The following is a 23,150-nucleotide window of genomic DNA, read 5'->3' as shown; positions in this document are numbered from 1 at the left end:
GTGGATCACAGCATTCCTGTCTGAAGTCATCCAGGGCACCATCATTAAACTGAAGCATCTAAAGAAGTTCAACCTGCCCAGGTCAATGATCCATCCTGTCCATGCGTTCACTGCCAAGGTCAAAGCCTGCAGTGTATCATTCAGCGTGCTGAGAAAGTGATTAGCTGCAATAGAAACTTCTTCCAGAAGCTGTGTGCTTCCAGTACCGCGAGGTAAGCCAAAAAGATTGTGGTCAGCCCCTTTCACAAACATGTTGAGACAAGTTTGGAAACTGGAGACTGGAAGGAGGCTGTGCTCCATCATCACAATATGAAGAACACAAGAAAAATGACTATTAATGGCTATTACTTTATGTTATCATGTCTTCCTGACTGCAGCTGGCCTCAGCAACAAGACCTGGAACCCCCACTGACCTAGCCCCCAAATCCCCACCCCCCGTTTGCCCTTCCATGGCTAATATTTTGCAGGTTCTTGCACAAACTGTACTACTTTTTTAATTTTAGACACAGTAATATTTAACTTTTTTTTCACATACTTGTTATAGCTTGACTTTTTCACATTTACTTTCTTTGACAAACCGTTTCTCTACTTCCCCTGAAAACATTAAACATAGGTTATTCCTCCTCCGAACTATCTATGGTCTGCCTTTTCTCTCATAGGATGTAAATAAACTTCAGCTGGGCTTGTTTTCTGTAGTTACTACAGCAACAGCCACTGAACCATAAGCACATTGTACACAACAGGACATGAGCCAGGTGTCAGCCAGCAGGTCTTTGTCTTACAAATGTTATAGATCTACTGATGGTAGTCAAATGATTTTTTTAACATGTGCACATTAAAGTTCAGTCTGAACTGTCTCTATTCTGTTTATAACTGCAGATAAAGGCAGACTGAAGACCGAGTGCGAGATCCTCACACCTGAGTGATATCACATCAAGATCCTGTCCATTTTATGTTCTATATACAATGTACTATACACATTTGAGTACACTCGTGTCCCTTTTTTAAAATCTTTATTTCAATTAAATAATATAATGTCAATGTTTTGGCTTGATCTGTAACAATAAACAAAATTGACTTAATTTATAGATAGCAGAAATAGATAATAAAACAATCATTAAATTAACATTATGCATTGAGTCATGTCCCTTCAAGCCATTATTTCTACTTCCTGCCATACACAAAAAGCAGTGCTTCAAGTGACCTGATATATGAGGATACAAAGGAGTGATTAATTAACTGAGAGAAATAACAACCATAAAGCTATAGCCAGTATTAGATAGTATAATGTTTTTTCTGGGGCAGATAAAAAAAAAATTAAAAAAAATACAAATTTACTTGACACGTGACAAATGTGTTTGTTATTAAATGTAATTAAATGTAATGGTGTGTTACAGAAAAAAAATAATAATTAAACATTATCTTTTCTTAAACTTACAATATAAATTACAAATGTGGGTCTTTTTTGTAAGGGTAGAAAATTACTGACATAATTTCTGATAAAATATCACTATTATAAATCACTGTAGTTGCTGCTTAACGAAGCTCCTAATATCAGCTCGACAGTCGACATTAGTTCCAAAAAGCAGCTGATGTGAATAATGTATTCAAAGAGAGCCAAGGGAAATCTTTTGTTAAAAAAAGGGGGGAGGGGGGGGGATCATATTAACCTTTTTGATCACCAAATGACATTTAAATTTTTACTGTATATAAACTTCTAGAGTTATTCTAACAGGTTCTAACTGCTGCTGTTCTGTCATCCATGGAATGTGTTGGAGTAATAGTCAACACATTAATCTGACTCAGTGTCTCATTGCTGTGGATTTATTCACTGTCCTGAGCCTGGCTGAAAGGCGGCATTTTATTGGCCAAAAGTGTTTTTGTGTGTGTGTTGTATGAAAGACAAGGGAGAGAGAGAGAGAGAGAGAGACGGAGACGAGGTGACAGAAATAATGTAAATATTTATCAAATCATCATTAAATAAATTTACTAACATGTCTATTATTTTTTTTATTTTTTAAATCAGGGTTGTATTATCATTTAAGATACAAAAAAATCCACAATACATCAGGGTCTTAAAGCAACAAGCTTTTTCAGAAAGGTTTTTCTGTCTGATCCTGTGTAGGATACTTTCAGTGAGTCTTCTTAACCAAAAAACTTAACACATTTTTACGCGAGCAGTAACATAACATTGTTTTGATAGCTCACCTTCAGCTCTTCCTGACATGGTCATTTACAAAACAAACAAAAAAAAAAAAATTACTCACATAAGCAATTGTTACTTCACAATAGATTCTGCCCTCAGCACTGTATATGCCATTAATTATTACTTATCAGCAATAATTTGGGGTTCAGTGTCTTGCTCAGCACACACATTGACTATTGCAAGTGCTCTCTTTTTATTTTGGGAAGTGAGATGAGTGTAGGAAGTTTATTAGTTTATCACTAGCTGAGGATGGGTATTGAGTGTTGGTTGTATAATTGATTGCTGACTTTGTTAAAATTGTATTTGAAAGTATTACAAGTTGATGCAATGTAAGGGTTACATATAATAGAGTAACGTAACGTACAATGTAGACCGACAACTGTGAAAATACAGTTTACTTCTATGTTGTGAAAATCGCTGTCGGAATTCACAAAGGTTGTTGGTTTATAAAAAACACACACATTTGTGCACACACACACACACACACACACACAAGCACACAGAAAAAATAAGGCCGTCCAACCAGAACTAACAAAGGCCCACTACAGACAGTCCTGTCAGCGCAGCAAGGGAGAGAGAGTGTGGGGTGCACATTGTGTGTGTGCTACTCCATATGGGTCAACGCATATACACAAGCATGTGTGTGTGTGTGTGTATTTGTTTTTGTATTAATGCACGTGGTTGTCTTTAGATACTAAGGAATGGTAATTGTCAGCACTGAGTGTCTCTTCTGCTTGTCATAAGCTATGCTTATTCAAACTATTGTTCTGTGTGTGTGTGTGGGGGGGGGGGGGGTGAGTGAGAGACACACTGTGTGTGTCATAAGCTATGCATATTTACTGTTAAAATATTGTGCTGCATGTGTGAATGTGTGGTGTGTGTGTCCACACTCCAATACAAATTAACACAGAAAACATCAGCGCGTGTGTGTGCGCCGTGCACCACGCTCATTTGGCTTTAGTACCAGCAGAATAGGGAATTCTAATAATAATCATAAAACCTACTTTATTTTCTCTGTTTGAGGTGAGCTGACTGCCTTTCTCTCTTGCCACCACTTTCCAACCCACTCAGCCAATCAACCCGCACACACACGCACACACACGCACACACACAAACCCTCTCGTGTGCAGTTCTGCAAGCCAGGGTGATCGTCAGAGTTATTACATGGAGTGTTGTCTGCCTTGTTACATTTTCACTTTATGAGCTGAGAGCCTTTCCCAGTCCCTCAGTGCTTAGCATAGACAGCAGCTTAGGCACCATGTGTTTGTGAGTGTGTGTATGACTGCTGTGTTCTTTTTTTCAGCACATAGGCCACTGACCCCCCCCCTTTAGCAAACACATCTATTTAATAAGCACAGCATGCAGATACGTGTGTGTCTGGGTATGTGTGTGCATGTGTGTGTGTGTGTGTGTCTTTTTGTGTTTTTGTGAGAGAGAGAGAGAGAATACCTGTCTCTGAGATCGAATACTCAAAGAGCAGTTGTATAGTGATGTTGGATGTCCATCCTAGGAAACACCCTGGGGTATTTAGTTTTTTTTTTCCTACAGTTTCACTAAATTGATTTCAATCATAGTCATTAATGAGCAATAAATATGAAGAAAAAAATCATTCATTAATTAAGGTTATTAAAGACCAAATAAATGATTTATTCAGAACCACTGATAGTATGCGAGAATTAAATATTGTTCTTGATTTATGATAAACTACATGCATTTTGATGTTTGCTTTGTGTTTCAGCCTATTTCCTCCTCTGTCTTTGTTTTATACATGTTCTCGACCTCCTGTTTTTTTCAATTGTTTTCACATAAATCTTTATTTGTGTAATGTTTGCATGTGCTAAAGTTGACATTTAAACTTAACAAAACCAAATGAGTTAATGAACTTAAAGAGAGAGAGACAAAGACAGGGAGACATTGGTATTGCAGTATTCTTGTGTATATATATCACAAGACAGCTTAAGCTCAACTGTATGTACTCTGTAAGAGTCATAGTCAACCGACTCAGTCACCCAGGGATTACTTCAAAAGAACACAATGTCTGCATCTGTTTTTTGTTTTTTTTTGTTTTTTTGTTTTTTTCAAAAATCAGTGTCAAAGCAACAATACCAGTTTGTTCATTTTGGGAATTATTGCCTTATTTTTGTCTCTCAGTGTGTATGTGTCTCTTGCTATCTGTGTCAGTGCGAGAAATAACCTAATGAGCATAATAGGGCTGTTATATTTTTAATAAACACAGCAGGCAGCTGTAGTCTGCTGAGACTCATACCAAAATGGATAGAGAGATAGTCAATGACTCACCATGGTACACTTACTGCTGATTACAGAAACACAACACTTACTGTGCGTATGGACCCTGCGTGTGCTCGCACGTGTGCTCATCTACTTGTGTATGTTTGTGAGTGTCCGCATGCACCTTTTTCTGCAAAATAAAAAAAAAAAAAAAAACTACGTGTGTCTATGTGTCTGCTTATGAGTTACAGTTTTTCATTAGCACACAGCAATATTTGTGTGTCTGGTTTAGTATACACAGACACTTTCTCGTCCAAAACTTCAAAGTTGCGCACGCAGTCGGATGTGTATGTGTGTGCATCCCATTACTTTCACTCTATGTTGAATAAATGAAACTCCGTCTTGGCAATTTCTCCTCAGCACCCATTCATCCTCCCAGTGCTACCCACACAATATTAAAAATCTCCCTTACTCCCAGCACAAAGGCAAGGCTTGTCAATTCACACACCTTAAAACATGCCTTTTTCCTGTCTGCGTGACGTCTTTATGTCTATCAAACAATATCAGGTGGAATCTCAGGTGTAAAATATGATCAAAGCATTTAAGTTTTTACATCTGTTGTTTTCCAGGAGAGCAGATTATGAAGATGAACCAGGGAGACATAAAGAGGAGTGTTGTTCCTATTCAATCATCAATAAGACTTTCCATTCTTAATCAAGTTATATTAAATGTCCATCATTTCATATTGTGTGGATTCCAATTATAAAGTTATGACTACCTTCATAAAGTAAAATGACTAGAGAAATGCAATAATACTGCGCTCACTACACACTACAAGCCTTTTCATTTATCTATTTAACTGTTAATAAGACATGAACTGATATAGATTATTTAATTTTCAAATGGAATTATTGCCGAGATTGTGCATATGTTACAAGCATAATGTGTATTTTCTCTCTCCCTCTCTCTCTCTCTACATGTGTATGTTTGTATATATATATATATATATATATATATTTTTTTTTTTTTTTTTTTACAGGTCAAATTTTTGTTCTGCATTCAGTGAAAAATCAAGCCATATCATATGGCTTGTCAGATATGTATGACAAAGGAGAAAAAGGGCAGCTAAAGATATACAATCAGTGTGCCATGCATAAGGTTCAACAAAGTTTTGTACATAAATTTGACGAAATTCTTTTTGTCCTAACTACTACTCTTTTACTGCTATTAGAAATAATTTACTGGACCTCATCCATTGAAGTAACTTCATTTTCATTAAATCTATATCAGCCTTTCATAAAATGAAATGTCAAAATTGACACTAATGTAACAAAGCAGATTAATCTTAATTGCCAGAATCTATATTGTAAATCTCTTGTATTAATTTCTAGAAATGATACATATTATTTAAAAAACTTTTGCTAGTCTAATTATGTAACTTTACCAATAAGTTAAACTACATAATTAAATATTATGATACCATGTTGAAAACATGTCACATCATTATCACATAATTGTTTATAGGGCCTACAGTAATTAATAATTAATCTAATTAATGTACATTAATTATACACAACTCACAATATTGCATCTTTATACCAAGATTATGTTTAACGGTTTGTGTAATGTTATGTTCATCTATCTATTCTATTTATCAAAAGTAGATAAATAGCTAGATAGGAGAATTCAGTCTTGTGAAACCTCAGGTGAATGAACAACAGATGATTCATTTCAGGCTCATTGTTTTATCAGCTCACTGCTGCCTTTATTTAATTTACACCGCTGTGATAAGCTCATCATCCTCATTTGAATGATAATGAACAAACTGCTTTGACTTCACGTTATTGGAGTGAATTAAACCAGGCTCACCACAGTACACTTAATTCTCAGAGTCCATATTTCATTCCAGTAAACATCACAGACATCACCCCTCGGCCCCTCAGTCCTTTTATGATAATCAGGTTATTCATTATGTTCTATGAATCTGTTTAACAAAGTGGGATTCTCTGCTAAAGGAGATGCAAAAATTTGTTCTCTTCAGACTGATACATCTACCTCTCATTTACAGTGCATACAGGCATCAGAGCAGTCTGTAAGGGCTGAACCTTTTACAAGTTTCATTTTGATTTCTATAAAACTGAGGAAAGCTTGGACTGAGAACATATTACATTTTACATTTTAGTGACATCGGTATAGAATTTCCACCCTTACATTATTACTATATTTTTAAGCCAAATCTATACATCACTACTTTGAGCAACATGTTGCAAAGATTTGCATGGTGTCTTTTGGTTTTGGTTCTTTTGCAGTTAGTTGGTCATTTTATGACTTATCTTGGAGAAGTTGCTGGAGCTGGAGAAATTGCTAGTTTAAGTACTGATTTCTATGAGCTTGCACCAGAATCTGACTTACTGATGAAAGAAGGTAAGGGAAAGTAAGGAGTGAGTGGCATTAGATGTCAATCACATTAAATACATGACTTCACTGTATTTAACACTGACTGTCAAAAACAGATGTCAGCCACAGATCTCATCCGTGGGAGTTTGAAAGCTTGTTAATGACAGAACTATTGAGCGAGTGCAAAAGATTCAGGATGCACTAAAGAACGTGGCAAGGCATTTGCTAACGAGCCTTGACTAAAATGGAAAGACCCATGTCATTCTTAAGGTCATTTTTGTTCTTGTTCTTGTATAAATGAGAATGCAGTGGAGAAAAAGACTGTAGTTATTTATGAGATTAAATGGTCTAACAAGATTTTACCCACTTCTGTTCCATCGGGTTTAGGATCGAACGTCAAGATACAAAATCTTACAGCAAAGGAAGTCCTACTACCCCAGAATTTTGGAGAAAATTACATTAAGAGAGAAGTGTTTTGCCTCTTTAGTCATCCAAGAGCTTCAAGGTAAACTCTGATGCAGCTCAGAGTATTCAGGTGAGATACAGTTAATTCTACAGAAGGACATTTTTAGATTCTGATGAATAAATAAGTTATATTTTAGTTGGACCCTGGCACATATCACACCTATTGATGTGTACAGCTGGGAGTTTAAACACTGTGAGAACATTATCAAAAGTGAAGTGATATTGCTGTGTATCATAAAAACATGAATTTATTTCTGAGGCCTTTTGGGGGCTCAACATACTAACCTGTGGGCAGTTGCACTCCTATTCACTAAAGTCACTATAGCGTGATTGAAATACTGGTGTAGGCCTTTATTTGTCACTATGAAACCCTCTCAATGTCTTTGGCTCAGACTGCTTTTACAAGTTTCTGTTATGCTTGGAAAGTGTTTTCAACTGTGCTACACTGTGTGCAACACTGGTCACCTGTGTAATATTCAACATCAACCAAAATCAAAACAACAAATATCTGCATCCCTACAAGTTGTAAAAAAAATGGAGTGGAGGTAGCGAATTTACGTCAATTTATCGTCAGCCCATACTCTAAACTGTGACTACAGGTGTGTGTATTTCAAATGTCTTTACATTTTTACATTACATTACATCTTTTAATTGCTTTCAGGATTTAATTTTTTTTTCTATTTTACACTACTATGAATTAGTGATCTCTCCTGTATTTAGCAGGAATGTAACGATTTAACTTTTGTTCATTTGATTGTTTTTTTCTTTCCTGTTTTTAGGTATTAATGTTGAATGCACCTTAAAGAAAACATAGTTTTTTAATCTGAGTATAAACCACACTCGGTACAAACCCCACTCTTGATATGAACCAAGTGGAGTTACATAAAAGACTTTTTTTTAACAGATATAATTTAGATGTCAAAAATTAGTCCTTTGTGGCCAGTGAGGTGAATAACTACTTTGGAATTTCTTGGATGTAACAATGAATCATTAATTCCACAGATAGGAATGCAATTATGCTTCACATTTTTACAGTTTAACCAATTATAAGTAATAATTCCTCTAATATGAAAATGTGGCTGAAGAATAAGAAAGGGCTCATGAGAATGAAAGTGATAAATGATGCCTAATGTCTTTGAATGTTTAAGTGACTGCTTTAGTTGTGTTAATCCTAATTTTCCTTACGGGACAGAACTGACGTAACAAACATACAGCATTTTTAAGTTTGTCGCTGAATGTATAAGCTTGATTCCAAAAAAGTTAGAACAGTGTGGAAAAGACCAATAAAACTGAAACTGGTCCTTTGCTAACCTTCTTTTGACACATACTCAATAAAAAAAAAACAAAAAAAAACAACACAAACTTAATGATTTACCCTATAATAGTTGTTTTTGTAGATATACTTATGAGACAGGCAACATTCCACATAAAAACAGGTGATGGACTGGGAATGAGAAAGGCATTCTCAAAAGGCTCGGTCATTCACAGGCAAAGATGCCTGTGATTTCACCACTTTCTGAAAAGGAAGAAGGAAAAAGCTTCTTCTGAGGATGCTCAGTAGATAAATCTAGAACGTTTATCTCTCTCAAATCTTTCTTAAAAGTTTATAAAACAAGTAAAACCTGTTTAGCTCCATCTGTTAATTTTGTGTTTTATACTGTTAAATGGACAGACCCTCCACAAAAAGCAATATACATATTTTTCCTCTTACCTGCAATGCTTTTTATCAGTCTTGATTGTTCTAGTGTGAGTTGCTAAGTTTTGTAAATATTAGCTGTGGAGACGTCTCCCTACTCTTCACTGTAATTGAACCAGACAATAAATATCTGGAGCAAATCATTTAAATGCTAACACAAAAAAATGAGGGCAAACTTTCAGTATTTCTGTAATATTTCAACTATACTGAATTATAATTAAAATATAGAGAAAATATTAGTAGAGTATTTGCAATAAAAAGTTTTTAAAACATTAATGATTATTGATAAACAGATGATGGCAATTTCAGCTGAAAGTTTCCAAGGTGTCCTTTTTTAGCTTTGAGAAGGGAAGAACTAAAACCCTCAGAGTACGAGTGAGTATACTGAGTATAATGAGTAATATATGAGTGACTATAGTATACTGTACATGCTGATGTTAGAAAATTACAGGTGTGAAAATATAGAAAAAATAAAGGATAATGGAGCCAATTTGTGATTCATTCTTGTGGCGTTGTAGTATTATAACTGAATAGCGTATTTTGAGACACATATGAATTGGCCTGAGCAATTTTGCAGATGAAATGCCCATTGGTGATGCAGCCTGTAAGGAGTGACTTTTGTACTGAATGAGGCTTGTTGAAAAAGAAAAGGAAATTCTATGTTGAATCTTTTCTTTCATTTTATTTATTTATTTATTATTTTTACCTCAACTGAAATCTGTAAAAGTTCAGTCTAAATAACAAAATAAATACATACAGTACCTGAAGAATGGCCTCTACTGACAGACTAATCATGTGGTCTGGTCAGTTGTTTTTCATCTGTGGTTCAACAAGGGTTAACGAGAGCGAGAGAGAGAGAGAGAGAGAGAGAGGGAGAACAGCCTTCATAATGACACAACACTCCCTCTCCCTTATCCTCCAGACTACATCCAGATACCGACGGAGTCGTGCTCCTCCTGGTAATCCACACAAGCACCTTTGCTGACACACACCCTCTGTCTTTTCCACGCGCGCGCACATCTGTTGACGGAGGAGAAAAACAGAGCGCTGCGGACCACGGGGTGCAGCAGAGCGTCTGGTTTCCGGCTCAAGTGGAGAAACGGCGGAGAGGAGCAACCGGTGCATGCCACTCGAGGTAAGGACTTTTATGGAGATGAATGCCTCAGCTGGATGCTCTTCTACAGTTCGAGTGTGTGCATGCGTGAGCGAGAAGTTGTCCATTGAGTAGGCTGTGGATCTGGAAGTGTTAGTGGCTTCATTCCAGTAAATAAATATGGATGTCCACTTCTTATTGGCTGTTGTTAATTGAAAACTCCATATAGTAGCATTGTTTCAGGTCAGAGGTTGCACTGCTGCTGCAGGGTGAGAAAGCTGATTTTGGGATTTATGCTGAAGGGTACTACAGTAGAGCACATGGTTGCTGAAGGTGGCTGCACACACTCTTGTACTCTAACTAAAAGTTTCATCCAGTTTTTATCAGTGATGTGGAATATACAGAGAGGTGGCACTTCAATGAAGTAACAGTAATAAAAAAAGTGAATTTTTAAATTTGCCTCTAAATGCCAAACATCCCCATCATTCATGAATGCTGCTTGACTTGACAAATTGGTGAACATGAAAGTCACACTCCCCGATCTGTGTGACTCCCCTCCTGCCACGTTTTGAAACTTCAATTTGATTTGTTAGCCTGCATGTTTTAATAAATGCATGAAGCCAGAACTAGTTGATCAACAAGGACTTAAATCTCAACATTGTTACATTTTTTGCCTCACTTTACTCTCATTACTCAGTGCCAACAAACTTGAAAAAAAGAAAGCACACTAAGTTAGCAACAGGTGTGCTAAGTGAAATCACAAGACTGTGATGTGTCTATGGCAAAGGGTGTCTTTAAACCTTTCTTTTTCCAGTTTAAAAAAGGACTGGGGGACATTTTAGCCTTAATTGTATTGTGACCGGAAAGAGCTGACAGGAAATCAGAGGGAAAAAGAATTAACATGCAAAAGGGTTAACATGCAGCAAAGGTCTTTTTCCTGCACTCAAACCAAGAACACCACAATTACATGGTCAGCATTATAAAACCCAAGGCCAACGAGACGCCAAAGACCAATGCATTACACATTATACGTACAAAAACAGGTGTGATGAACGACTGTTTCAATCAAATCAATCATATGTTTATCTAAAGTAGTTACAGTTTAACTGCAGAATTATTCAACTAAATGTGAAAATGAATCATGTCTAGATGACATCACAAAAACTGCCAGGGACTTCAGTATTTCCCTTCCCACTGAATTATACTTTATACCTGTTATATTGCACGTTTATTAGGTCTGTATTACTGAATTTTTAAATGTAATAAATGCTACAATACTCATTTAATGTTACATATACAGCACTAATTGATGTCCATTCAATTGATAAATGCAAGAAAAGTTAATAGTTACATTCAGAAAAGCATTATTTTATTATTGTTTTCCTGACCTGTTTTTTTCTTTTTTTATCTGTTTGATATTTCTATTTATTTGATGCATATTTTCATGTGTGATCTAAAATAAAACTGTAACATTCTTACCATAGTTGTACACTTATAAATCTGGCCATCAGTTCATGCTCAACTCATTCAGTCAAGATGTTGATTATTTCACATTTTGAGAAACTGACAATTAGATCTGTAATGTAAAGTGCAATACAAAATAAAGAGGAAAAATTAGAAATGAATGCTGGTCTGCAGGTATAATGAATTTCTGTCCATATTAAGTAGACAGATATGGACATCACACTTGACCTTTTTTTCTTTTTACACTGCAACTCTCAGTTTGACTTGCATTTTAGTAAATGGGGTGTGCCATTATGTTAGCTGAAAACAAACCGCTGTTGTTGAAATCCACTGAATTACCATTTTCAGTTCAGATTGTCATTTGCTTGAAATGACAGTGAGATAGCTATAATAAATTAAATACTACATTCTTAAATGTATTCCACATCAACAATGTTTTGCAGGTACAAATATCTCTCTGTAAAAATAGTCAAACAATACTAATAAGAATAATAATAGTTCATTTTTGTGACACATGCAAAACATCCCAGGCAATAAGGAAGTGCTCTTATAGTTGAAACGCTGTCTTGATTTATGATAAATACATATACATATATATACGACGACGGTGACATACATTGTAATTGTTCTTCTTGTCGATTATTTTTATATGAGTGACATAATGAGTGACAGTGTATTGCTGTTCTGTTCAGTGGTGACTCTAAAATGCGTACCAAGTGTTTTGATTGCATTTGTGCATTTTGGATGTGAGATTAGCTGCTGTGCTGAGCTGCATGTTGGTGAAAAAAAATTGAGCTTGGTACACAGAGATGTGGGTAAGCAAATGGGAAAAAGAGAAAATTTAGTTTTTAGTTAGTTTTATTTCATTTATGTTACTTCTAGGTTTTTAGCAGGAATCACATATTCTGCATGTCTTTTGTCAGGATTTTAAGGCTGGTTTGTTTGACGTTTTCTGAAAAAGAATAACGAGGAAACTCTATAACAGCAGTGATGTTTTGTTTTGTTTTTTTTATTTTTTTCATGTTAAAAAATGACTTCGGGAGTTCAAGGATTTAAAAAGATCTGGAGTTTGTGGTTTCTCTGAAATGTAAAAAAATATTTGACCCTTGAATGACCACAACACAGCAAAACAGAGAAAAGAAGCAGGATGCCGTGGAGAATTTTCTGTGTTGCTGAAAGCCTGCACTTGATTGAAGTGATCAACTGTCAGATTAACAGATTTGGAAATGTAACAAAATGCTGCTGCTGCTGTAAATATGCAGTGTGCGCACTACACCTAGGTTCAGCTTAATTGAAACATCATTAGTCAATAATTTGGATTTTGGCCTTGATAAGGATTATACAGATGATCCCAGCCTGATTGTTGACTGAAACTGTCCTGGCAGTCTGATCAATCATGATGATCACAGGAACACAGGGTGATTACAGCTCACTTTAAGAAACACTGGAATTAATTGTAAAGTGTGTCTATGGTTAGTTGATTTCTCTGGGATACTGCTGGATTTTCCCTTCTATAGAGATGATTTGGTAAAAGAAAAAATGTCTGAAATTTCAGTTAAGCTTTTCCCTGCTGTTAAATTATGTCTATTGACAAACTGAATTGAATTATTTAATGCAAGTTTTTAGTTGATATGATTAATTTTTGACAATGTAATCGGCCAAAAATTTAATCATAACTGAAAATAAAAAACTGGATTAACTGGATTTACATTTTACCTTCATGTCTATTATAGCAATATGTCTGTGGAGATTCTCAGTGTTTGATGCGAGAGTTAAAGGATCTTATGACCTCCTCCATGACTGGGGTCAGTAGAAGTGCTGTCAGGGTCTGGTCCATTTTGCGTAAATGCATCAATGGTGAAATGAACTTGTCGGATCCTTTCACTCAGCAGCTGGTTATGGGCTCTGGTAAGGATCTGTATGGCTCTCTGTCCCTGGATGGTGGATCCAAGGTGGGAATCGGTCTTTGTTTCCTGCATCTCAAGTTGAAGCAGAGAAGATTTCTATGATCCACTAGCTAAATGCACTTGACATCTTCTCATATTCCCGCACCAATGGAAGGGGGTTCCTCCCAAAGTACAAGGCAAAATTATTGCAGTGATTTAAAGGATCTTGCTAGTGTTTTTGTATGCTTTAGCTTTGTATGCTTTTATGATTTTACATACATTTTACACATGCATATTGCAAGAGTGAAACATCACAGGTAACCATTTTGACAAGTGTCAATTTTCTACTAATATTTTGGTTGTTTTTGGACTATTTGATGTGACATAGTTCTGTCAGGATACTGAAGTAGGATGTAAAATGCTGTATCAGTCACATTTACCTTTTTTTCATAAGTTAACCACAGAATAATGTTTCATTCACTTGAAGACAAAGTGTTAATTTATTTCAAGAGTAAATTGTTATTTCCACTGTGTCTGAGTCTGGCCAGCTGTAACAACTGCAAAACAGTGGGTCAAAATGTTTATCAATTTAACCTGTAATACATTTAAAATGTTTTTTCTCACTCTCCAAGAGGCCAATAGGTTTAATTCATTTGATTATTAAATTGGCATAACTTTGAAACTTTCTTGAGCTAGATAGCCAATTTTCCATTGTGCATAGTTCAGCACAGTGTCTTTTATTAATGTGACATGAACATGTCCCGTGCAGTGCCTGCATGAAATCCGCAGAACTTTAGGGATTCATTTTATAAATAATTCTATAGTGGCATCCCAAAATATACTCAAATTAATGTAATAAAAATGTTTTAATATAAAAATATTTTTAGAAGAGTTGTCTTCATTCTTTGATGTTGCAGAGAGTTTGCTCCAGTGAATGTTCAATGTTAACTGTATTTTGACACAAATATCATGTAATTTTGATTTAGATTTTTCAGACACTCTCAGAGACACCTGAAGGTCTTTTGTCCAGGTCATTTTGATACCTTAAATCCCCTTTTCAAGTCTGAGGATTATGTGATTTTGAAAATAGCAACAGGATGAAGGAGGCAGTGAATAGTACTCAAGTTAAAATAATTTTCTTACAAAAGTAAAACAGAGGTTTGCAAACATAGAATTTTCCTTCACAGTGACTGAGCTCAGTTTGTGTGTGAGTGTGTTGATGTGTGTGTTCTAAAGTTCCTTTAGACTTCTTTTTACTCAACTTTTGAAAGTAAAATCAAACAAATAAAAGAAAAATAAAGATTCAATTGAATCACTGAATGCCTAAAGTTTCCAGAGCTTTATCTTAAGAACATTGACACCCTTGGTGCAGACGACACATTTTTAAATGAATGAGAGATGGCTGCTGTGATTTGTGAATACTGATAAAGTTATTAATATAAATGCAGGGGCATATTCTATTAATTTCCTGTTGTAGAGGGGATTCAGGCTGTGAACCCTGAAGTCATAAGGCTCTGACACCACCAAGAAAGGCTGACAGAAAGATAGATAGAGGGAAGAAAAGCAGACAACCAAAAGGAGACAGCTGTCTGTAGAAAGGTCTTTGTAAAGGTGCATGGCACAAAGAATTTTTAACTGAATCAAACACTGTGAAAGACCTTGTATGTGCCATTATCTCTCAAAAACATTTTTTTTGTGTAACATTTCTGCTAAAATTGCAACTGTGAAATATGTTATGATTCTCAAGCCAAATCCAGGGGCCAGGCTCCAGGTTGTCAAGCTTTGGTTGGTGTTGCAGCATTACTGCTGCAGTATGCATCAACCTGCGTGAAACATGGGTCTAGAACTGTGATATTAAAATCTGTTATTCAAAACAAAACCTGAACTGAAAAAGAAAATACTGGTACAACAAGAACATAGACATAAAAAATTCTTTAGTTTTATTTTGATATTCTTTTGAAGTTTTTCAGGGACAATTATCTTTTTTCTTCATGCATGTCTTCATAAATATGTATCTGTGATGTTTGAAAAAAAAAATATCTGACACAGCTTGCAGAGGCCAAAACCTCTTTATTTCATGTAAAAGTATTTTCTGTCCCACCAGGTTTAATCCTTGATGAGAAAATAATAAATAAAAAATATCTAATATTTTATTTAACAGCACAGTGTGTCAGTGGCAGAATTACTCCATCATGTTTTAAAATGTAAACTCCAACTAGGCTGTTAGCCAACTGGGAAAAGTTTGAGACTAAAATGTGTATGCTTGCATTTGAATACATAAGGAACACTACTGGGTAGCTACAGGATGATATTAAACCTCAAACATGCATGCACACACACACACGCATACAGAGAGAGAGAGAGACACTCACAAAACTCAAAATCGACCCTCCCTTTAAGTAAAAGTGGTAATACCATATTGTTGCAAGCAGAGACAGAATAGGGAGGGTCATGGCTATGCCATCCTAGGAAAAAAATTGTAGCGCTTGAAGCACATTAATGGATGATGCCCATCAGAGGGCATTGAGAAGTATGCAATACACAATACTGACACAACACTGGATTACAATTAAATTTTAATTGACAAATCTGGTATGGCATAGTTTAGGTGAACTTTAGGTGAGCTGATGCTGTGGGTGTATGGTCAAGTCAGTCAGAGGCTTTGGAGCAGACCTTGGGCCAAGTGGAATGACATTTTCTCATTAGAAAGCAAATTGTGTGTAAATCACACACTCTTTGCCTTTCTCTCAAACTACAAAGATAAAACTGAAAACCACAGGGGAAAAAAACAAAATATCAAATATTTATTTCAGTGCCAACACATTTTTTCACATACAAAATTCTTTATCTTTCAGTTCAAGTTTTAGTTTCAATGCCAGATTTTATTTGTGATGCCAAAATTTAAAGTTGCTGTTCTGGCCCCATAGTGGGACACATTAGAGGAGTGGCAGAAAAATCAGCTGAAAACAAATATCAGGTGCACAATATTTGCAACATGAGAAGGGTTATTTATTTATTTTTAGTTTGCCAGGATTAATTTAGATGCTTCTCTTTCATCTTGTATTTTAGCAGATGGCAACAATGTAATGCTAAAGCTGTCAGTTTTGAAAAAAAATGATTTCCCTTTCCTCCTCACTTTATTTTAAATTAAGTTTTGATATTGATAGAAAATAACTGTTGTGCATCACCAGGGACAATTTGGTTATTGGCAAGACGGTCAATGATTATGGGGAATAATCCTTGAAACAAAACAAGTGTACTCTTTATACACATAAAATCGGGGCACCACCCTGTCACCAGGGACCAATAGCCAAATTAATGCTTCCAAGTAACAGTCTCTTATGAGCTTGATATACAAGTGTACGGGTCAGGGAGAGTGTGTGTGTGTGCGTGTCTGTGTGCACTTGTGGGCGTGTGCGTGGAAGGAAGATGGCGGTGGAGTCACGTGAGTGATGTATCAGTGATGTATCAAGATGGCGGCAGAGTGACGCATGGAACATGCTCCTTAAATCCAAGATGGTGGGTGGCCACGTGAGTGATGTGTCAGCAAGAGCCAAGGTGGCAGCTGAGTGACTCGTGTGGTGTGCTTCTCAGAGGCAAGACGGCGGGTGGCCATGTGGGATGGCTTGTGTGGCAAAGCAAAAGGACAAAGGGCGAAGACCCTCGAGCATCACGTGTTCTGTGAGGAGGTTCGTGATCCCGTGCTCAGGCCTTGTGGCGGCCTCAGTGCTCGGTGCAAAAGTGTGAGGGGAAGAGATAGCCCAATAAAGATCACCACCTCAGTTTTGAGTCCCACACTATCACCACACAATAGCGGAATCAGTAAACTGAAGTTTATCTGATCAGGTATTGGTCCTTTAACTGGTGATATGTGAGCTCACTGGACTGATAAGGGTGGGCAATCTGTAACACAATAAAAGAATGCAGCATCTAGAAGTTAAACAGTCATGAATAAACAACTCTATTCTAACAATGCCTCAGCCCAGACATAAGCCTCTTTCTGTGTGTTGCTCCGATCCTTCGGAGTTCTGAAAAGAAATAATCTGTTTGATCGTCCACAGCTTAGTCCTTGGTGGGGTGCTGATGGTCCGTTACTTCGCTCTTCTGGCGATGCGGCTGATGTGTCCCTCAGGCGCAGCAGGGAGAATCACCGGTGACAAAACTAACTTTGTTATCCCCTTAACAAAGTTGAGGCGCGGATCTCATTAACGTGAGATCAGCTAATTGCACAGTGATCCCGGTCGGAAAAGAGAAAAAAAAAGAAAAGAGGAAAAAGAAACAGCAGTCTATTTTCTCGAGTTGAAGACTGTGACCCAGGGTTCAAAGATGATGGTAATGAGTTGCTCCCTTTCAGCAACCAAGTTGTAGAAAACTTAACAGTCCTCCACTGTACTTGGCGTACGGGGAAAAAAACGACATATGAGAGTTGTGATGCCCTTTTATTGTCACTTCGATGTCACTTCGGACCCCTGTGGAGATAGCTGGACCACAGCCAATGTCCGTGCTGGGTCTGTGTTCCAATTCAGATTTACATCTAGGTGTAAATCACACATTTACGGTCTGACGGTCAGTCACTCTGGCTCAGACTTCTAGAGGGACATGTAGGCCTCTCTATTGTTCTCATAAACACATGGCTAGAGATCCCAACATAATATTAGTTTTTAAACATCAGGGGTGAGAGAAATGAAAAAAAAAAACTACCTGTAACCTGTATCCTTTCACATTACATTGAATGGGTGATAGATTTAAGATAGATTTAAGATTTTAAAGTCCAGATCAGTTGATTTGATTAGGCAAAGAGTAAAATTTTTAATTACATTTTTACATCTTACATTTTTCACTTTCATGACATGGCCATGCATCAACCAAAAACTGATCAGAATCATAATTTAAAAAAAACAAAACAAAACAAAACTGTGGAGCCAAATCAGGGCCACATGTTTCATTAATTTGAAAATAAGGTTTTAGGAGGAAGGCCTTCAGCATTCTTTGTTATGCTGTCACTCATAACTCCACGCCCTCTAAGCTGATGCCACACCCACCACACCAGATCAGGCCAAAAGTTTGAAACTGAAAAGATGAGACCCAAAACTGAACAAAAGATCTGAAAGTCAATCAAAAATCTGAAACCCCCAAAAAATAATATTTGAAACTGTAAAAAAAAGAAGGTGCAACTGAAAACAAGAAATCTGCAACTGAAACTACTATTAATTTGTGATAGCATTACTTACTTACAACCAGTCAGCAACCTGTTTACTACAAACCAGGCAATATTACTAAATTGCTTGTTCAGTTGTAGAACTTATAACAGGTTAAAAATCAATGAGAGTGACTCACGAAAGGTCAGTGTAGGTGCTTAAATGTGGAGTTCTTGTATTCATCTGCTGACAACATGCTGTCCCATGGGTAAGCTAGTTCCAGAAAATTATTTTATATATTAATTACTATTATATTTTAATCCAGAGATTATATTTAGACTACATTTGGACAACATTTTCATGAGAAGAGAAAACATAAAAAAAAAAATTAATTAATTGAATATATTTAGATTTGCATTTTCACACCACAACACACCAATGGCAACGAGACACCATGCAAGATGCAAGGTGCAAGAGCAATTCGGGATCAGTGGACACTTGAACATTTGATCAGAAGGTAATGGAGACTGAACAACCAAGCATGTGATTAATGGGTAACTGCTCTACCTCCTAAGCCACCGTCGCACTTCAGTTCCTCGACAAAGGCAAGCAGTGTCAAAGAGTCATGAATAGACATTATTTGGTGTTAAAGGGTCAATAAGTCAGGCTCTGCGACTGAATGGTGACCAGTCCAGGGTGTACCCCGCCTCTCACCCGTAGTTAGATGCGATAGGCTCCAGACCCCCACCCCTGTACCCTGACGGATAAGCGGTATAGAAAATGGATGGATGGATTGGTCATAAGTCAAAAAGGTAGGAAACCAGTGTCTGTATCTCATATAGCAACAAACCAGTGATTAAAATGGAAATGAATGATGGAGAGTTCTTTGTCAATTTCTCATGTTTATCTGTGCTAAACAAATAAAGTTGACCTTGAATGAAATGGTCTGTGTTGGTAAAATCAATGATTCAGAGCTTTGACATGGATCCAGTTCCTATATGTTTTGCAGGTACAGCAGATAGGACTGCATGAATTCCAAATACTTTCATGAGGAGAGTGTACACAAGAAGGTGAGGTAACACCACGTAGCCAAACAATGGCCAGCAATCAAACTCACATATGTCAATGTGTATTGAAAAGTATTAGGAAGTTGTGTTTTTTCCTTTCTTTGAAAGTCATGTTAAGATTGGACAAGCACTGAGGAAAATTTTCTGTAACAAAGGCCTCTACTGCATGTTCTGCTGAAAACAAGTTAAAGAATAGTACAGTAATGAATGGTCAATAGAAAAGAAAGTAGGTTTATTAAAACCAATGGACACCACCACAAAAGTATGTACCATAAAAGCCTGTTTACAAGTCAAATGTTCTACTAATGTATGGACATGGGGTGGACAGAATGGCTTTACAACAATTTGTATTAATAGTTTCAATGTTTAATGATTATTGTTGCAGAACTATATAATTAATAAGATGCTAACTTAGAGAAAGAAATGTAAAAGGTAGATTTGTGTAGCGTAGATATGAAGAGACATGATGTGTATGCTGACAGAATATATTTAGAGAGAGGGAGAGAGAGAGGGCATGGGTGAATAAGGGTGAGAAAGGTCTTGGCAGCAATGTCTAATTCATTGTCAGATCTCTGGCATGGAGACCCACACTGTTAAATTATGAAGAACACGGCAATGGAGGAAGATGTGACACACACACACACACACACACACATTGCAATGAATATTCCTCACCATCCATCTGATCCAGGAATGTAGCTGTATTGTACTTTCTAGTATTCCACTCTCAAATGTGTGTAGTGTAAACTCTCACAAAGTTCATACATGCAGAGACCTCGGTTTAACAGTTATTTCCATGGATCAGTGTGTGTTCAACATCTTTTTCACTACTGAACCAGTCTTTTTACAAGTTGAATGGGCTGCTTTCACAGAACATTGACACTTTGTGATAGAGGAGAAACTAAACCAAGATGTGGAAATTGCCCTCTCAGATAAAACTTGTTGAAATTGTTGAGCTGGCCTTAAGAAGCATGAGACATATGATTGTCTCAAAGGTGAGAAGGCAGGGACAACAGGGATCAAACTTAACGTAATGTTGTGAGGCAGCTTGATCACCCAATGACAAGCCGGCTCCACCAAACCTGCTTGTAGTCAGTTGCAGTGCCATACTGCTCTGGCAGTGATAATGTAATGGTCCATCAAACTATTTAAAATTATAACGAGTAACGATGTTGCTCATAGAAAATATATCGGAGTAAAAGTATTCTACTCATCAAAAATATGTAGTGAAGTAAAAATGTAAGTAGGAAAAATAAATACTCCAATAAAGCAAAGATTCTGCATTTGAATACTTAAGTACAGTAGTGAAGTAGTCCTACTTCATTACTTTACATCTACGGAAATAAAAAACACTTTGAAATACAGACAGAGGAACTAGAAATGAGAATAAAGCATTTCATAAAACAAGTTTAGCGTTCGCGGTTTCATTGTTTCTTAAATTATAGTGTCTTATCTTCCACAATTTATTCAAGTGATTATTTATTTTAAAGCTACTTATTTATTCCTTGAACACTTTGGGGCTCTGTACTTCACTGCCTCTCTCTCAGTGTGTTTGAACACGCACACTGAATTCATGTCCAGCACACAATACAACATTAGTTATTGATTTTCATCCATGTCCTCCTATCTCCCATACACAAACACACACACACACAAATGTAGGAATTCATGTCTTACCTCCCTGACATGAACTGGAAATACACAATGTGGTATGAAATTTTCAGGTAAGCCTCTGAGGCCTGTTGACTGAAAGCAACTTTTAACTCACAGAAAACATTTGACTTCTCTGCCAGGTGTATTGACAAGTTGGTAATGCCCCTGAGACCCTGCAAGTCATTCTAGGCCTTCCTGCTGAGAAAATATTAGTTTCTTTCTTGATGTTAGTTTGTTTTTTTCTTCACGCCTCTTTATTTTTGTATGTATTTTGTGTATTTGATATTTTAGCGAATATTTAACATAGCCTCACCAAAAAATCTAAACTGACTATGCATTTACAATTATTTTATCTTTTTATTAAAAGGCCATAGTCAATCCCTGCAAGTGAATGACTGAGCCTTTCGAGGATGCTCCTTTCATACCCATTCATGATATTATCACCTGTTAGCAATTGATCTGTTTACCTGTGGAATGTTCCAGACAGTTGTTATCTGCTTGTTCCAAACAGGTGTTTTTACAGCATTTCACAACTTTCTCAGTCTTTTGTTGCTCTAGTCCCAACTTATTTACTGGTAACAAATTTGAGGCAGATGAGGTAAAACATTAAATGTATTGGTTTTGCACTGTTTCCACTTGAGTATATGTCATAAAAGATTAGATTAAATGATCACATTCTGTTCCATGTTTTCCGCTATATTCCAACTGGAAATCTGGGTTGCAGGTTGGTAGACTAGTTAATAACTATATTAGTTACATGATCAGTCATGTCACATAATATATGTTAATTACATTACGTAAATCACATAAGACGTCCACATTTGGTAATACACTGGACTTAAGCCTCCTATGGGAAAGAAAAAAAGTGTTTGACTCATCAAACCATCTCAACCACCTCCTGATTTGAACTGTTTTGCTTTTAATATTACCATACCAGAGGAACACCTCCAGAGACACTAGCGGGGTTAACTACAGGGTCACACTCAGAAGCATAGGGTCACTGACCAGGCCATGCTGGCAATGAAAAAGAGCTGGACTGCCAGAGGCAAGCAGGGTGAAGCTGATTTAAAATTCTCTGATTGGTAATTGCATAATGGTCATCAGTGAAGCCACATGTGTACAGATTACTTTGGAATTGAATTAATTATTACTATATTTTTTTCCCTTTCTTTTTCTAATATAAAAGAACTGGTGTGATTTTAAATTTTCTTCATCTTCTTTTTTGCCTAAAGGTATCTTCCTGTAAGTAAAAGCAAAACAAATATCATGAAAAAAGGTAATTGTGATGTTTTTCAATATATTTCACAATCAAATAAAACAAGACAAGGCAAGACAAGGCTACTCAATTTGTATAGCCCATTTTTACATGCAGTTTGTCTCAAAGGCTTTATATAACATCACAGCAACATCCTCTGCCCTTCAACCCTCACATCAACTAAGGAAAAACCTCAGGGTGAGCAACAGAGGAGGGATCCCTCACCCAGGACGGGCAGACGTGAAATGGATGTTGTGCAGGCAGGAAAGCAGTTAACAACATGAGATATGGGATAGATGGGGAATGTTCAGTCAGGGGAGAGCTGATGGAGGCAGGTACTGGTGGGCAGGATGGGCAGTGAACAGCAGAAGCAGGAGCAGCAGGTTGGTTGATGAGCAGGGACAGCAGAGAGGGCAGAAGCACACAGAAGGAGGTGATGCAGGTGGAGGTTGGTGGCGGTGGATGGAGCTCTGGAGAAATCTGTAAAGACACAGAGAGAGTGTGAGACACCAAGGCCAGACTATACAGTATAACAGATAAAGACGGAACAGCAAATGTGTAGAACGAGAGGAGAGGGGAGGAGAGGAGAGGAGAGGAGAGG

This window comes from Scatophagus argus, chromosome 2 (assembly GCF_020382885.2).
Source record: "Scatophagus argus isolate fScaArg1 chromosome 2, fScaArg1.pri, whole genome shotgun sequence".
Lineage (NCBI taxonomy): Eukaryota > Metazoa > Chordata > Actinopteri > Scatophagidae > Scatophagus > Scatophagus argus.
Note: the sequence above shows the minus strand (reverse complement) of the source record.